At 30.3% G+C, this 15,603-nt stretch overlaps 1 protein-coding gene across 1 annotated transcript in view; it reads right to left on the bottom strand.

Moving 5' to 3' along the window:
• LOC145255716 (transmembrane protein 132C-like) overlaps positions 1 to 15,603 on the bottom strand; it is a 429,514-nt gene that overhangs the window by 79,451 nt on the left and 334,460 nt on the right. The gene's annotated exons all lie outside the window — the stretch shown is intronic.

Genomic DNA, 15,603 nt, shown 5'->3' with positions numbered 1-15,603 from the left:
AGAGAGAGAGAGAGAGAGAGAGAGAGAGAGAGAGAGAGAGAGAGAGAGAGACACACACACACACACATAAACACACACACATACACATAAACACACACACACACACATAAACACACACACACACATAAACACACACACACACACACACACACACACACACACACACACACACAGAGAATTGTTTACAGATTTACAGAAAGCCAAGAGAAAGATAAATATATGTGCCAGTAAATAGGGACAGTCAAAGCTTCTTATTGGCATAGGAAAGAGAAGCCGGGAGTGTGCTCTTTTTATTGTATTATCAATGTGATTGAAAAGGAGAGAGAAAGAAAGAGAGAAAGTGTATGTGTATGTCTAGGATTTGAGGATTAATCTTTGCTATGTATACAGTAAAGACGGCAGCCTGTTTCTCTTACAAATCAACAATATATACACAATAAAACAAGGAAGACAACCGAATGCCTATTAATAGCAATAAAAGGCTGATACAAGATCCATTATTTTTTTTTTTTTTTATTACTCTAGAATCCCCCACAATGTATACCATTATTTTATTAAGTATTAGCAGGGAAAATATTGCTTAAATGTATTTTAATTCTTGCAGATTTCCTATTCATTATTACAGAACCAATTTTCTACTATTGTATATTATTTTGTACCTAATGTACAGTACTGATTTAAAAAAATAAAAAAATAATAATAATAATCTGAGTGGCATCAGCTAGAATTGAAACCAAAACATTTAGCACTCCAGTTACGTTCCTTACCATATGCGCTATCAGCAGATAGGTAAGATTTAAAATTAAACCACTTTAAGCCATGAAAGCATTTATGCATGGCCAAAAGTAATAGAAATATGTCAGTAACTTGAAATAAATATTTTTCATTTGAACTTGCTGACATATTTCTGTACACATTATTCATCCAAACAAAGATTTTACTCGTGATAAACCATCCTTAGTGTATGATTACTTGATTACTATTTTCTGTTAATTTCAGTGTTATGTGACTGGTAGTTTAAGAGTTTATCAATTAAATATTTTCACACAGACAAGCATACTTACATACATCTACTGTTTTATTTATAGAGATTATTATAATAGACTAGCAGGTCCTACCCGGTGTTGCTCAGATGCATGGGCAATAAAATAGCACAGTGGGAAAGTATATGTAACGTCTTACTTTCAAAATCTCTCTCTTTCGCTACCCCTCTCTTTATTCCAAACTCTATCTATCTCTATCCTCTCCCTCTCTCTTTCCACTTTTCGACTCTCCATAACTCTCTCTCTCTCTCTCTATATATATATATATATATTTCCCCAAAAGCTTTGGTCTTGATGGAGGGGCGACTAAAACTTGCTGCTATGGTTTCGAATGATCTGAAATAGCAGCAAGAGGAGACTTGATTCCACATATTTCTCATATGTTATATCTCCCCTCTTTTGGAAATAGGGGACCATTATGAATATCTCCAGTACCAAATAATCTTTATACACTATGAAATTTACTTAATTTTAAGGAGAGATAGAATATATGAGAAATATTTGGAATCAAGTCTCCCCTTACTGCTGTTTCAGATCATTTGAAACCATGCTGGATAAATCTACAGTATGCGTATTACCTTTGAGCAATGGCAGCTGCACAAGTAGAAGTAAACCATTGGGAGAGCGGGGTTTGCTATAGAACTTCTGTGTGGGAACATGTGCTTCAGTTGCTGCTTTGAACCATTCAGTGGTCTCATTTGCGCACTGTTCCACAGAAAGACAAAATATATTTCCCCATGGGGCATCTCTGATGTGATCTCTGATGTGATCTCTGATGGCATTCCAGTCAGTACCTTGTCGTTTTGAGCAATGGCTCTTCAACTTGGGGTTGAGAGTTTAAAGTGATATCTATCATTATCACAGCATGATCAGCATTCCTGAGTGGGCAATGGGCATTAGTTGCACAATCCTCAGAAACTGTTGTCAGAAATAGGCCCAGAAGTGAGGATTGCTGGTCCTGACGATCTGGGAGACGGGTTGGGAATGTTACTGTCTGTGTCAAGGAATGGAATATACAAAAGTTATGGATGATGCTATCAACTGTGTCTAGGTTTTAAGATTCGCACAAATAATATATAATCATTAAAAATATATTTATAAGCAACAGACCACCTGGCGTTGCCTGATCATAAAATATAATATTTATGCATATTTTATGACCGGGCAACGCCATGTGGCCTGCTAGTTTATATATATTTTTTGATAATTATATTATAAAATAAAAAAGTTAATATAAATATTTGGCTATGTATTATTATAATTTACAATAATTGTGTTATTATAGTGTTTAATGATTAATAATATTATAAATATTTGTATGTTAAATATAAAATATTAACATTCGAGCAGTAGTCATTGAAAAAAAGGAGCAAAAATAAAAATAAAATAGACTAAAATTATTTTCATTTTTCATTAAATAAATCATAGATGTTAGTAATATAAATGGTGAGCATGCACTTATGTTACCGTGTTATTTTTAAAATCGTATTTTCAAGTTAAATTCGAGTTTTACAATATTTTTTATCACATTCTTAGGTGAAAGTATAAAATAGTTACAAAACTTCCTCCCCCACCCCATTTTAAAATGGCTTTCCAAGTAATAACTTTATTATTTTAGTACGGTAACATAAGTGCACAAGTTCCAAAAAGCAATTTCTCATATATAACAACAAAAAAAAAACTAGTCTATTTTAATGATATCAATGTAACTGTAAGAAAAAAAACCCGCAAAAAATATAAAAATTTATCTGTTACTCAATAAACTTTTTACGTTTTTATGCAGAAATTTATGAATAAATAAACATTTACAATAAAAAGTGGATAAAAAATAATATAAGGCCAACTTTTTGCAAAACAGATTTCTTTTTAATGAACTACACAGACGAGAGTTAATCGTATTAAATTAATTTTAATGTTGTTCTCTGTTGACGAAAATTATGTAAATAATGTGACTGTTAATTAGAGGCCTCCATACATTTTTGTGAAATGGCACAAAAATAAAGTTGCCACTACTTCAATTAAAACAATAAAAAAAAAATTTATTATGCCTAGATTATTAGCCACTATCTTATGTAACTTTAGAACATTTTACATACATTTAGTCATTATAATAAAATCCTACATTACATCCTAGAGTAACATTGTCACAAACACAACATCTTTAGACAAAGTAGTTCCTAGTTTTCCCTTTAAATCTAAAGTCCTCCCACCGCCCCCAATCAAGACCGGAAAGAAATATACACATTATAACTATATTGTCCTGGCACCCTTCATAACTGGATCATACTCATAGTCATACAATTATCTTTCCATTTTCCGATTCCAAAATAACAATTTTTCCATTCTAAAATTCCGGTAATTCTTATTGGCTGAGAGCTGAAAAATCGCTTATTCTGGATTACAAACCTTATTACGAAAACTGACATGTCAGACCTTTACAAATATGGCGACTCTCTCTACACGAAGCAACAGTTTTATGAATGTTAAACCAAATAAAAAATATTAACCATTCATAATCATATATTTACGTATTTATACCCTCACAGTTAACTACACACACACATTATCACCACACAACTACCCCTCCGCCCTACAAAAAACAATCTCTGAAACAAAAAACATAAAATTTACAGATAGCATTGTTTTGTTGTTTTTTTTTTTGTTTTTTTGCTTTTTAATGTCCTTAATAAAACAGCAACAATGCTAATTTTCTTTTGCTTTTTCCTTTAGTTTGTTTTATAACGGGTCGTTCCTTTTTATACTTTTTTATTTATATTTTTCTATACCTATGCACACATTAACATCGCACAGATATTCCCCCTCCAAAAAAATAAACAAAAGGCCCTGAAATATAACATTAATATTTCTTTTTAAATGACAACTTCTTTTTCTTTTGGTTCATAGTATTTGTGTGTTCAGATTCTGACAGCGATTATCAAGGTTAGATTTGGAGCAAATATTTTGATAACCCCCTCCCCTACTCACAGGATGAGGGTGTATATTTCGAGAGCCGTTCTTAACATGAGGAGGTTGGGAGTATCTATTCAGAAACATGTTCTTGCCATGAGGAGGTTGGGGTTGGGTAGCAACGGTGATGACAGCAACAACAACAACAACAACCACCACCATACTTTATTGTTTTTACGTGGGGAGGCATGTCTGATTATAGGCCAATTGTCTTTTTTATTTTTTAAAGATAAATTTTTACCTTAGATCCACCCACACACTTTCCTTTAAAATGACGACTTTTGTAGGTTTTCCACTATACTGATTAAGAAAATCTCATTTATATTTGGCAGATACAAGTAGTTTCATGATATAAAGCCCTGTATTATGCACTTTAAATCACTGGTTGCCAGATTAGTACACAAAGGCAAAGAACAAATCTAATTATATCCGACCGACATTTTCACCTCCAAATTTCTTTATTGGTTCATAGTATTTGCACGTGAGGATTTTGACAGCGATTATCAAGGTGAAATTTGTGACAAATAATTGATACTGTCAAAATGAGGTGTCTGTTCCGAAAGTAGTTCTTAACATGAGGAGGTTGGAGGTTGAGCAACAAAAACAACAACAGCAACAACAACAACTGTACTTTTATTTTTCTACGAAAGGAAGAGGGGCATGCTCATACAAGGCAATGCCGGTTAATGGGTCCTGCTAGTATATATATATATATATATATATATATATATATATATATATATATATATATATATATATATATATATATAAAAACTATTTTGTAATCGTTTAAACTCTTCAGCTTTAAAAAAATGTGGCAATGTTTATGGGCCTAAATCTATTTTGTTTAGTTTCTGTAACATGCAATATAGAGAAGTTAGAATACCTAAAAAAATATTTCCCTTCACATATTTAACGAAACCTACTATTAATATGTAAGTTAATTTAAAAATGCATAAGTATCGAAAATCTGGCCATTATTTGATTTTTCTAGATTTTTTAAACGTGTATGTTTAATGGCTTCAAAATCATCACTACATAACAACGTTGTTTTAAAGCGTCAATAATGTAAACACCCGATTTTAGTCTCGCATTTTCATTATTTTCATATGCTGTAAAAATTTTTTAAATATTAGTTTACTTGAAGCTTCTTTTAAATGATACAAAAGTTAGAATAATAATATTAAATTAAATTACAGTTACATTGTGTTACATATGGTGGGGGAAATTTGTGGTGTGCGTTGGCGGTACCTATAAATTAGATATTCATAATTTCTGTAAAAACGTGTTTATAAATCAATATAAAAATATGTAAGTAAACTTATTTGACTGGAACTGAAAAAGAAGCATTCAACTTCCTGCCAAGCACATTGCTTGGCAGGTAAAACAACAACCAATTTGATTGGTCTAAACAAAGACAGTAGGTAGCCAAATCAGCCAATGAGGGGCTTGCTTATAATTGTAGAATTTATCACTATCATTATTATTATTACTTTTGTTATTATTATCATTATTATTACTTTTGTTATCATTATCATTATTATTATTACTTTTGTTATTATACTTTTGTTATTATTATTATTATTATTATTATTATTACAATTATGATTGTCACCATGGTTCAAATTCTTATAATTATTTATATAGCTATGTTTTCATCACATTTAAATTAAATTTAGCCTTCTTCTCTTTTAATATTAGGATTACATGACATTGTAACGCTTTTTAGCACGCATCAATTCATACCTTCATGCTGTCTAGACAACTTCTGCTGTCTGGGTTTATGCCTACATATTTGCATTTCTAATTTGGATTTACCTAATTTTCGAATATAAAGTATCATTTGACGGCAACCCAATCATTGGAACGGTTCAGTTGGTTATGTGTAAGTGACTGAAAATCACCTTTGCGATTTTAGGACTTTTTCAGCGACTGCAGGAGCAATTTTATATTCACCTACATTGAACTACTTTTCAAATCGGATTATTTCTCGCTCTGAAATTACTTATACATTTAGATTATTTTTCACTCTACAACTCGCTTTTCAAATTAGCTTCACCAATGACATGTTAAAAACCCTCCATTTCTTCATTCTCCGTACAATTTATCTTTCTTTTTATAATATATTGAACTCAATATTTTCCTTATACCCATTTGTGAATTATTTCATGGAATTCTGTTTTTTTGATAACCATCCAGTAACGGGATGCCTTTTAACGAGTAACAAATTTTTTTGATACCTTCCAGTAGCGGGATGCCTTTGGATTCTATACATCTTGATACTCCACTTTTACCAACTTTTTTTGATTTTACCGTCCTTATATCTTCCACTCTTCAATCAAACATTCATTCACGTGAAATCATTTTTTTATTTTTCCCCCATTCCCTCTGCTCCAGCGTTTTTTTTTTTTTTTATACTTTTAGCAAATACGCCCTATTTCATTAAATGCAGTTTCATTAAATACTTTGTGAGCCAAATCTGATTCTGAATTTTAATAATTCCTCCCCTTCTGATGAGAAGGAAAGTATTTTTTTTCGAAACTCCACAGATTAAGGACAATCCACTTTTTTTGTGTTTCCTTCTTGAAAATAAAAAGGTTTTTAACCCTGGCTAAAGTGTTTTTTTAACAAATTTTATTACCTATTTGTATATATATTATATATATACACACATATATGTATATATATATATATACATATATACATATCCCTCTCTCTCTCTCTATATATATATATATATATATATATATATATATATATACACATACATATATACATATATATACACATATATATATACATATACATACTTATATATACATATGCACATATATATATATACATATGCATACATATACATACATACATACATATATATGATGATTGCAACGTCTTGTCAGACGAGTGCAACTCCCTGAGACATTTAAAATCCATGAGCCCAAATGCCTGAGGGAGTATCTATACAAAGATGATGTTAAAGAGTCTTAGCTTTGTACGACAGCTAAGTCTCTCTCTCGGTTCAAAATGTTGAGATCCAGCAACAAGCAAGAGCAAGATAGCCAGCAACAAATTAAACTGCAGACGAGCTTAATGCGGGTACTGGTCTCCTGCTTTATGGTTTTTTAAATCAGAGATTTGCTTCTCCTAGAAAGGTTTCCTTCACCACGGCTTACGGGAGCCCTCTCCACCCCACTAGACATATACATACACACAAATATACACGGTGCTAGTTGGTCGTTGACCCAGAAAAAGAGTTCATTCGCCCATAATACATATATATACATACATATATACATACATATATCTATATATATAAAAATGTAACTCTTGGCTCGTTCGCAATTAATAGTCTAAAAAACCACTGGACGGATGGCCTCCACATTTTGGTATAATATGTTTACTATATCCATGTGTGTTTTTATATATTTCTTTTTAATTATAACATTATACTTAATTTTTCTATGATAAATATGTGGTTTTCTTTGTACCGATAGGCCATTTTTTTTTATTTAGGGACAATTATTTATTATCGCTTCCTGTCACATGACCAGTGTTTCCAATTTAGCGGTTTTCCTGCTAGATCTGGAGATTCCGTTTGCAATCTAGCGGGGAATTCTAGAAAATCTGGAGATATTTCGCACCCACACACCCGCAATTTTAGATTAAAAAATAAAGAAAAGCGCTTGAAAATACTTTAAAACATAAAATAAACTCATTCATGTAAGTAAAAAAAAAAGTAGCATTTATTGCCTTTGGTAACAATTATTTATTGATTATTTGTTTCGTTTTTCACCTTTTTTTCGGCTAACCATTCTTAAATCTCGCTATAAAATCGATTTTTCCAAGTACATTTTAGTGGGGGGGCATTCCAACCTCTGAAGTTTAGTTTAAAATACGATCTAAGCAACCCTGCTTAATTTAGAAATATTTAGTCGAAAATTGTAAAAAGCAAGAAACAACAGCAAAAAAGAAACTTATACCAATACAGTAGAATTTAATTATCTAACATCCTAAATACTTTTAACATGCTAAAACAAAGTTTTTTTGTATTTTTATTTTTCTAATTTCAAAATATGTTGCACAATTATTGTGATGTTTAATTTGCAGTATATTTCAATTTAACTTTTATTATAAAAAGTTTGAGTTTATAATTTGTTTCCTGAAAAAAAAAAAAAAAAAACCCTCTCTGAAAAAAAAAACAGGTAAAACTAGCTGATAAAATATGTAAGCCTTCTGGGGAGCTAACCGCTTCAAAACAATTCCAGAAACATATAGTGAGAAAACACGGAACATTTTATATATTGAATATACTATATTTATAGTTTTTTATATGGTAGGAAGTTAAAATATGGAGTTTTTTTTGGGGGGGGGGAATTAGCGATTTTTGAAAATTTCAGATGATAAAAGTTAAAAATCTAGCGATTTTCTGGACATTTCTTTCTCCTGATCTCGCGTTTTTTTTTAAATCTCAGTTGCCAAAACTGCATCACTAAAAGAACACTACAGGCTTAATGTAAACAGAATGTGTTTACAATATTCAATGGGTTTAATCACATGATTATTGATAATGTAACCATGCGATTGAAATTTAATTTAAATTAACCACATGTGGTCGCTTTCGTATCAAATATTCATCGAAAAATGGTAGGTACAGACAAAATGAATGCCGACGCTCAAAGTGTATAAACATTTTGACCCCTCCCTTTACTTAAAACTTCACCAAAAATCAGGAAATTAACCAATTTGAATGAAAATTGCGGTATTTTTCAAATAATGATCGCAGAATATAATGAACTAATTATTTTTACTTAACTCTTAGTGAAAATGTTTTATTTTGTTTAAACAAAAAATACCTTTACTTTTCAGTAGTAAATAAAAAACGCAAGAATTTATTTTTGCTTTTTTTATATAAATAAAGCATCGTAATTTGTAACAATAAAAATAATTTTTACAGTAATATTACGAAAAAAGCCCCTAAAGTCCATATTAATGAATTCGATATAACTCAAAAAAAAAAAATGAATTCTCGCATACTATTCAGGAAATTAAAGATTCAATTAGATTCCTATTTCAGTCACCTAAATTATTTAGGGTGAAATGAGTTTAGGAATTTATAGCCAAACCTAAATATTTTTTTTGTTTTTGCTTAAAAAAATAGCATTAATACAGTAAGTTAGGTAAAATTTGCATAGAATGCTCTGCTTTACGGTTGTTGTAAAAATGGAACGGAAATTTGAATTTCGTTCCCTTTAAAATTTGGTACATTTTTACATTACGTCCAACTCATCGTTCACATTCGACACGTCAACTTATAAATGTCGACATTTCCAATGTGAATGGTAAGCTGGACTTATATAAAAAATAACAAAAAGATATACCAAACTGACTTTTTCTTTTAAAAATGGAATTATTTCCCTTTCGTTATTAAGCTTTTTTTTTTTTTTTTAAATAAATATTTTGTGTTTTATATACATAAAGTACAATTGTTGAATATTACTGTTTTGATTATATTCGTTTGGGGGGGGCACAATTAAAAAATTAAGAAAGATAAAAACGAAGTGAAATTTAAGTTTTTGTTCCATTTTTACAACAACCGTAAAACAGCGCATACTCAGCAAGTTTTATCGTAATTTATAAGCATAATGTTGAAACACTAAATAAACATTTTATTTATTTTTTTGCATAATTAATGACGGAAGTATTTTTCTGTTTATTTTCTGAACATCTGTAAAAAAAAATAATAATTTGTACATTCTCTTGAAAAAAAGAATCAAACTTTTCTCTACTTTCACATAACTATTTACAGTGTTCATGTAAAGCATTCATCTGTTCTTTTTATAATAAAAATTCCGTTTTCAAAGAGAAACGTTTACTGCCAAATTTCTTTAAAAAAAAAGTGCAAGTTTTCCTGAAAAAAAAACTTTCACCTAACAATTTATGGTAAAAAATTAATCTTTTTTTGGGGGGGAAAAAATAACAACTTTTATTGATTAAAAAAATTGCAAAAAATAATAAAAGTAAATAAACGAACAAAATGCAATTTTTCTTGAGGAATGTGTTCCATTTTAACAAGCTGAGCCACAGCAACGCGTGGCCGGGTACAGCTATTAAATATATACATATATATATATATATATATATATATATATATCCATATATATATACATATCTATCCATATACATATACATATCTATCCATATATATATACATATATATACATACATATATATATACATACATATATATATATACATACAGATACATATATACATATATACACATATATATACATATATATATACATATATATGATGATTGCAACGTCTTGTCAGACGAGTGCCACTCCCTCAGTCACCGAAAGTCCATGAGCCCGAAGATAAACTTTTTTTCTTTTTTTTTTTAGTCCTGCCAGCAAATTCACACGCTCAAGCAGACATGACATTGAAGACGGTCCTTGGCATACATACATATATATACATATACACACATACATACCCATAAACATACACACATGCACACATCCATACATACACAATACATATAACACATACATACAAACATATACATACACACATATATATATATATGCATACATATATATACTATCATATACAAATACATACATACATATAGATACATATTCATACATATACGTACACATGTATGCACATCTACATACATACACATAAAGTTACCTACATATACCTACACATACATATATATGCACCTATACATATTTTAAAAACTGTACATATATATATACATATACATATATACACATATATATATAGCCAGTAGAGTTTAGTTTCCTAGAAGTACATCCAATGAAACATGTGTCTACCAAAGAGTGCTCAATGAGTGAACAGAGCAGGTATATTAAATTCATTAATACAAACATTATTGGCTACATATGTGCATACATGTTTCTGTAATCACCCGCTTTGTGGGATTACGTCTTCAGGCCAAGAATTACCGTCGAGAAATGATATTTCAAACAAAAACATTTTCTTATTTCATTTACAAAGTTAGAATGTAACCTGGGTGGGAGTTATAAGCGGGGGGGGGGGAGGACAAGTCTGGTCTTTGAAGATAATAAACATCTTCTTTTTTTTGTTTCCCTTTCTTTTTATCTATCCCATCTTTTGGTTTTTATGGCATAAGGTACTTGAGAATTTAGTATTTTTGTCTTGCAGTCCGTAAATTAAAAACATTTCTTATGGTCACTGAGTACTGACCGGTGTCTGTTAATCTACACCCATCCACACACATACGTGTATACACACACACACACACACACACACACACACACACACACACACGTTAATACAGATATTCAGTATGCTGTTCGTTTTATTTTACTCACACACACGCACTGAAACTAGGCAATAACTATACCTGCGCAAGAATAAAATTAAAATTAAAATTAAAATAAGGTAAATAAAAAAAAATAAAACAAAACAAAGCAAAATAAAAACAAAACAAAACCAATAAACAAACAAAATAAAAATAAACATAAAACCTCGAAAGTTATCAAAACTCCACATGTATACATATATATTAATATAAATATGAATACCTACACCTTGCTACACCCGCGCATATATATACACACACACATACACACATACATAGACATATAATGGTCATATACAGTTATAACATGTTTACATCTATACCTACATACATAGTAATATCCATACGCGGAACCTCAAACCCAGACATCCATGTACACACACATCATGACTGTTATTATATCAAAACTAATATTAATCCCACTAATAATCCTAATAATAATAATAATTTTTGTAATATTGATAATACTAATGATACCACCAATATCAATAATAATAACAATAATAAGACTGTACGAGTGGGAACCCCAAAACCCGTGGACCCCAACCGGATACACGTCCCCACAAATCAACCTATATATATATATATATATATATATATATATATATATATATATATATATATATATATACACATGCATATACATACATATATATATAGATATACACATATACATACACATACATATACACATACACATATACATGTATATACATACATATACATATACACATATACATGTATATACATACATATACATACACACGTACACACATTTATATATACATAAGCACACATACATATATACACGTATATACACATATACATACACACATACATATGCATACACGCACACCAGCATACACACAATACATGCACACATTCAGACCATCCGCAGGCGCAGACAACATCCCTATCCCCTCGTGTCTCCAATCTCCACAGATGTATACGAGACACATACACATATAGATACCAACACAGACCCACGCATACACCCACACACGCAGGGACACACAGAAACTCACTCACTCACAACGCAGGAAAACACAGCAATACATGCACAAATGCAAAAACCTTTTTCAATAATAATAAGGTGCCTTTTTACTTCAGTAGTGTGGTAACCCCTTTATATATGAAACAGCATGCCACTACAGTCCACACGGGTGTACATATACATATATAACATACATACATATACACTCAGACACCCATACATTCTTGTAATATACATTGCTACAACTATCATATACGAGACAGCCTATTTTAATAGTTCAGAAATATATATGCATATATATATATACATATATACATACATACATATATACATCTACATCCATATACATACACAAACATACACGCATACATAAATACACTTATACATACATATTTACACAAAATACAGACATATATATATGTATACTGCCACCAAATGATACATCTAAAATAGAAATAGACATGAACTCATTTACTACATAATTCTCTTTTTCTATCAAACTCCACACGCATAGTTACATTACCCGCCCCCACCCGCTTGTTACCTTTTCCTAAGTTGTACGTTTTTTTACTACTTATAAATTTATAGTGAATTCAGCTTGAAGTTCATAGGCCTATCCTCATATTAAGCAAGCACTGTTTCGATGGTTACGCAGATATACACAAGATGTATAACGATACAATAATAATATATAATAACATATGACAGAAATCAGAGTATTTAGGTTATACAAACTGAGTATAAAAGCTTATATATTGTAGTACTTACCTTCATCTTTATTCATTTCCCCTTATTTCTTTATTCCCTTTTCCTTCATTTACCCTTCATTCCTTACTTTCTTTTATCTATTTATTCATTCATCCTTTTTTTTTTTTTAATTTTCCTACCCAGGTATATAAAGATCATATATCCATACATGCACACACCCAAAAATATCCACATGCATACATTATTACGAGGTTCACCCAAACAATCTATCACTCGTTTGGTTCAAATATACTTTCATACAGGTATTTATTTAGGTTAGTAATATTATAACTGCTTGATGAAGTAGAATATTAAGCGACTTATGTAATCCATACGGGTAGGATCATAGTTGCGACCTCACTTATCCTTTTTTTTGGGGGGGGGGGTTATTTGATGGGGGTTAGTTGTACTCATAGTTGTTCTGGTCTACTAATTTAGAGTTCTTTAAGTGCGTGTATTCTGGAATGTTTGCAGAATATAGCAGTTTCTTGTTTAATATTTAATAATTTATCCCTATCTTTAAACCTAGTTATCTCAAGTTTTTCTGATAAGCATAATGGACATGGTGAGTTCAATGAGTGGCAAGTATTGGCCCTTCTAATAATCTTCCATTCTATCCTAGGTGTTTTATTTTCTCTAACTAATTTCCAGTAATCTAACGATAAGGAAGTGTCCTTTTCATATGTTTGATTATTCATCGAGCGTGTATGTCCATAGAATCTATTTTTGAAAGTCATTTGGGTACTACCTATGTAGAATCTTTCGTCCCTTGGGTTCTCAACTGGGAATATCCTAACCTGGTATACCACTGATGAGGTCAGACATTCATTTTTTATTCGGCATTCCTCAGGCTTTTGGCAGTTACATTTATTCCCAGCCGTGTTAGCACTAGTATTTACACCTTCTCTATTAGTCATCCTTAAGATTCTTCCATTATGCTTTTTTATAATCCTTTCTAAGTTATCACTACAGCTATAACTTAATTTTAATGTATTTTTATTATTTATAAAATATTTAATAAAAATACATTAATATATTTATACACATATATATATGCATATATATACACACATATATATATATGCATATATACATATATATACATATACAGATACACATATATACGTATATACACATATACATACAGATATATATATAGATACATATACATTATATATATACATATATATATACACGTATATATACACATATATATACACATATATATACATATACACATATCTATATATATAAAAATGTAATTTTGGTTCGTTAAAAGTGAATAAAACCATATTTCTACGTTACCAATTTAATTGAAATTTTCAGAAAATCTATCTGTAAAGTCAATGAATGTTTGCATGTTATTAAAATAATTTTACATTGCGAATTATAAAAATATTAATTAAAATATAAATATTTTTCGAAGTCGTTTCTGCAAGACTGCCCAATAATATTTCTGGTAACTTCCGTTTCAACTACTCTCGAATTACAAGATAAGTAAAAAAAAAAAGTTACTCATGCAGACAGTGATCCGTGCTGAAATAATAACGTTATTATTAAAAAAGACATTCATGGGGAAGGGAGGGTGTTTTGTACCTATTCTGTACTTTAACCTTACAATTGAATAAAAACATAAAACTTTAATTAAACGCGGAAATACGATTTAAAAAATAGCGCGAATCACTCTCTGCATTAGCACAAAAAAACATCCCATATTTAAAAAATTTATTCATTTATGTACTTACCAATTTTTAAATTTTAAATACCTTTATTTATGTTAAGGCTTTTCACTCATGAAACATTACGTTTTAATTGTTTAGTTTCTTTTCACGGCATTGTTTACATAACTGTTTCATTTTTACGACATGCCTCAACGTGTTATAAACACCCTAACCTCCCCATGTTAAAAAAAAAAAAAACACGCCCTTCCATAAACCTCGAAAGCCGTTCTTAATATGGGGAGATTCGGGGGTGTTCATTCCGAAAGCCGTTTTAACATATGGAAGTTAGGGTGTTTATAATATGCTGGGGCGAGTCGTAAAATTAACGAAGTTGCTATCTATTATTTATTGTAAAAATTGCTTGAAATTTATTTATTTGACAAAAAAAAATTACAATTTGGTACTCCTTGGGCGTTGAGTTCCATGGCGACCAGCAGAAAAAAATAATAGTCGCTCCCTTAGTCCCCACCCCACCCTGCACGTAACATCTTTTATTTACTAACGTTGCCGTAACTAAACGATTATTTGTCACATTTACAAACATTTATTTATTTATTTATTTATTTATTTATTTTGAAAAAAAGTTTTACTTTTTATGAATATTAAAAGAAAAATAGGTACTCATGCAGAGAGTGATCCGTGTTGAAATGTTAACGTTATTATTTAAAAAGCCATTCTTAACATAGGGAGGGGAGCGTGTTTTGTACCTATTCTGTACTTTAACCTTGCAATTGAATAAAAAAAACCATAAAACTTTAATTAAACGTGGAAATACGA

This window comes from Euprymna scolopes, chromosome 31 (assembly GCF_053919585.1).
Source record: "Euprymna scolopes isolate OS-2025 chromosome 31, ASM5391958v1, whole genome shotgun sequence".
Taxonomy (NCBI): Eukaryota; Metazoa; Mollusca; class Cephalopoda; order Sepiida; family Sepiolidae; genus Euprymna; species Euprymna scolopes.
Note: the sequence above shows the minus strand (reverse complement) of the source record. Positions and strands in the feature narration are given on the sequence as shown.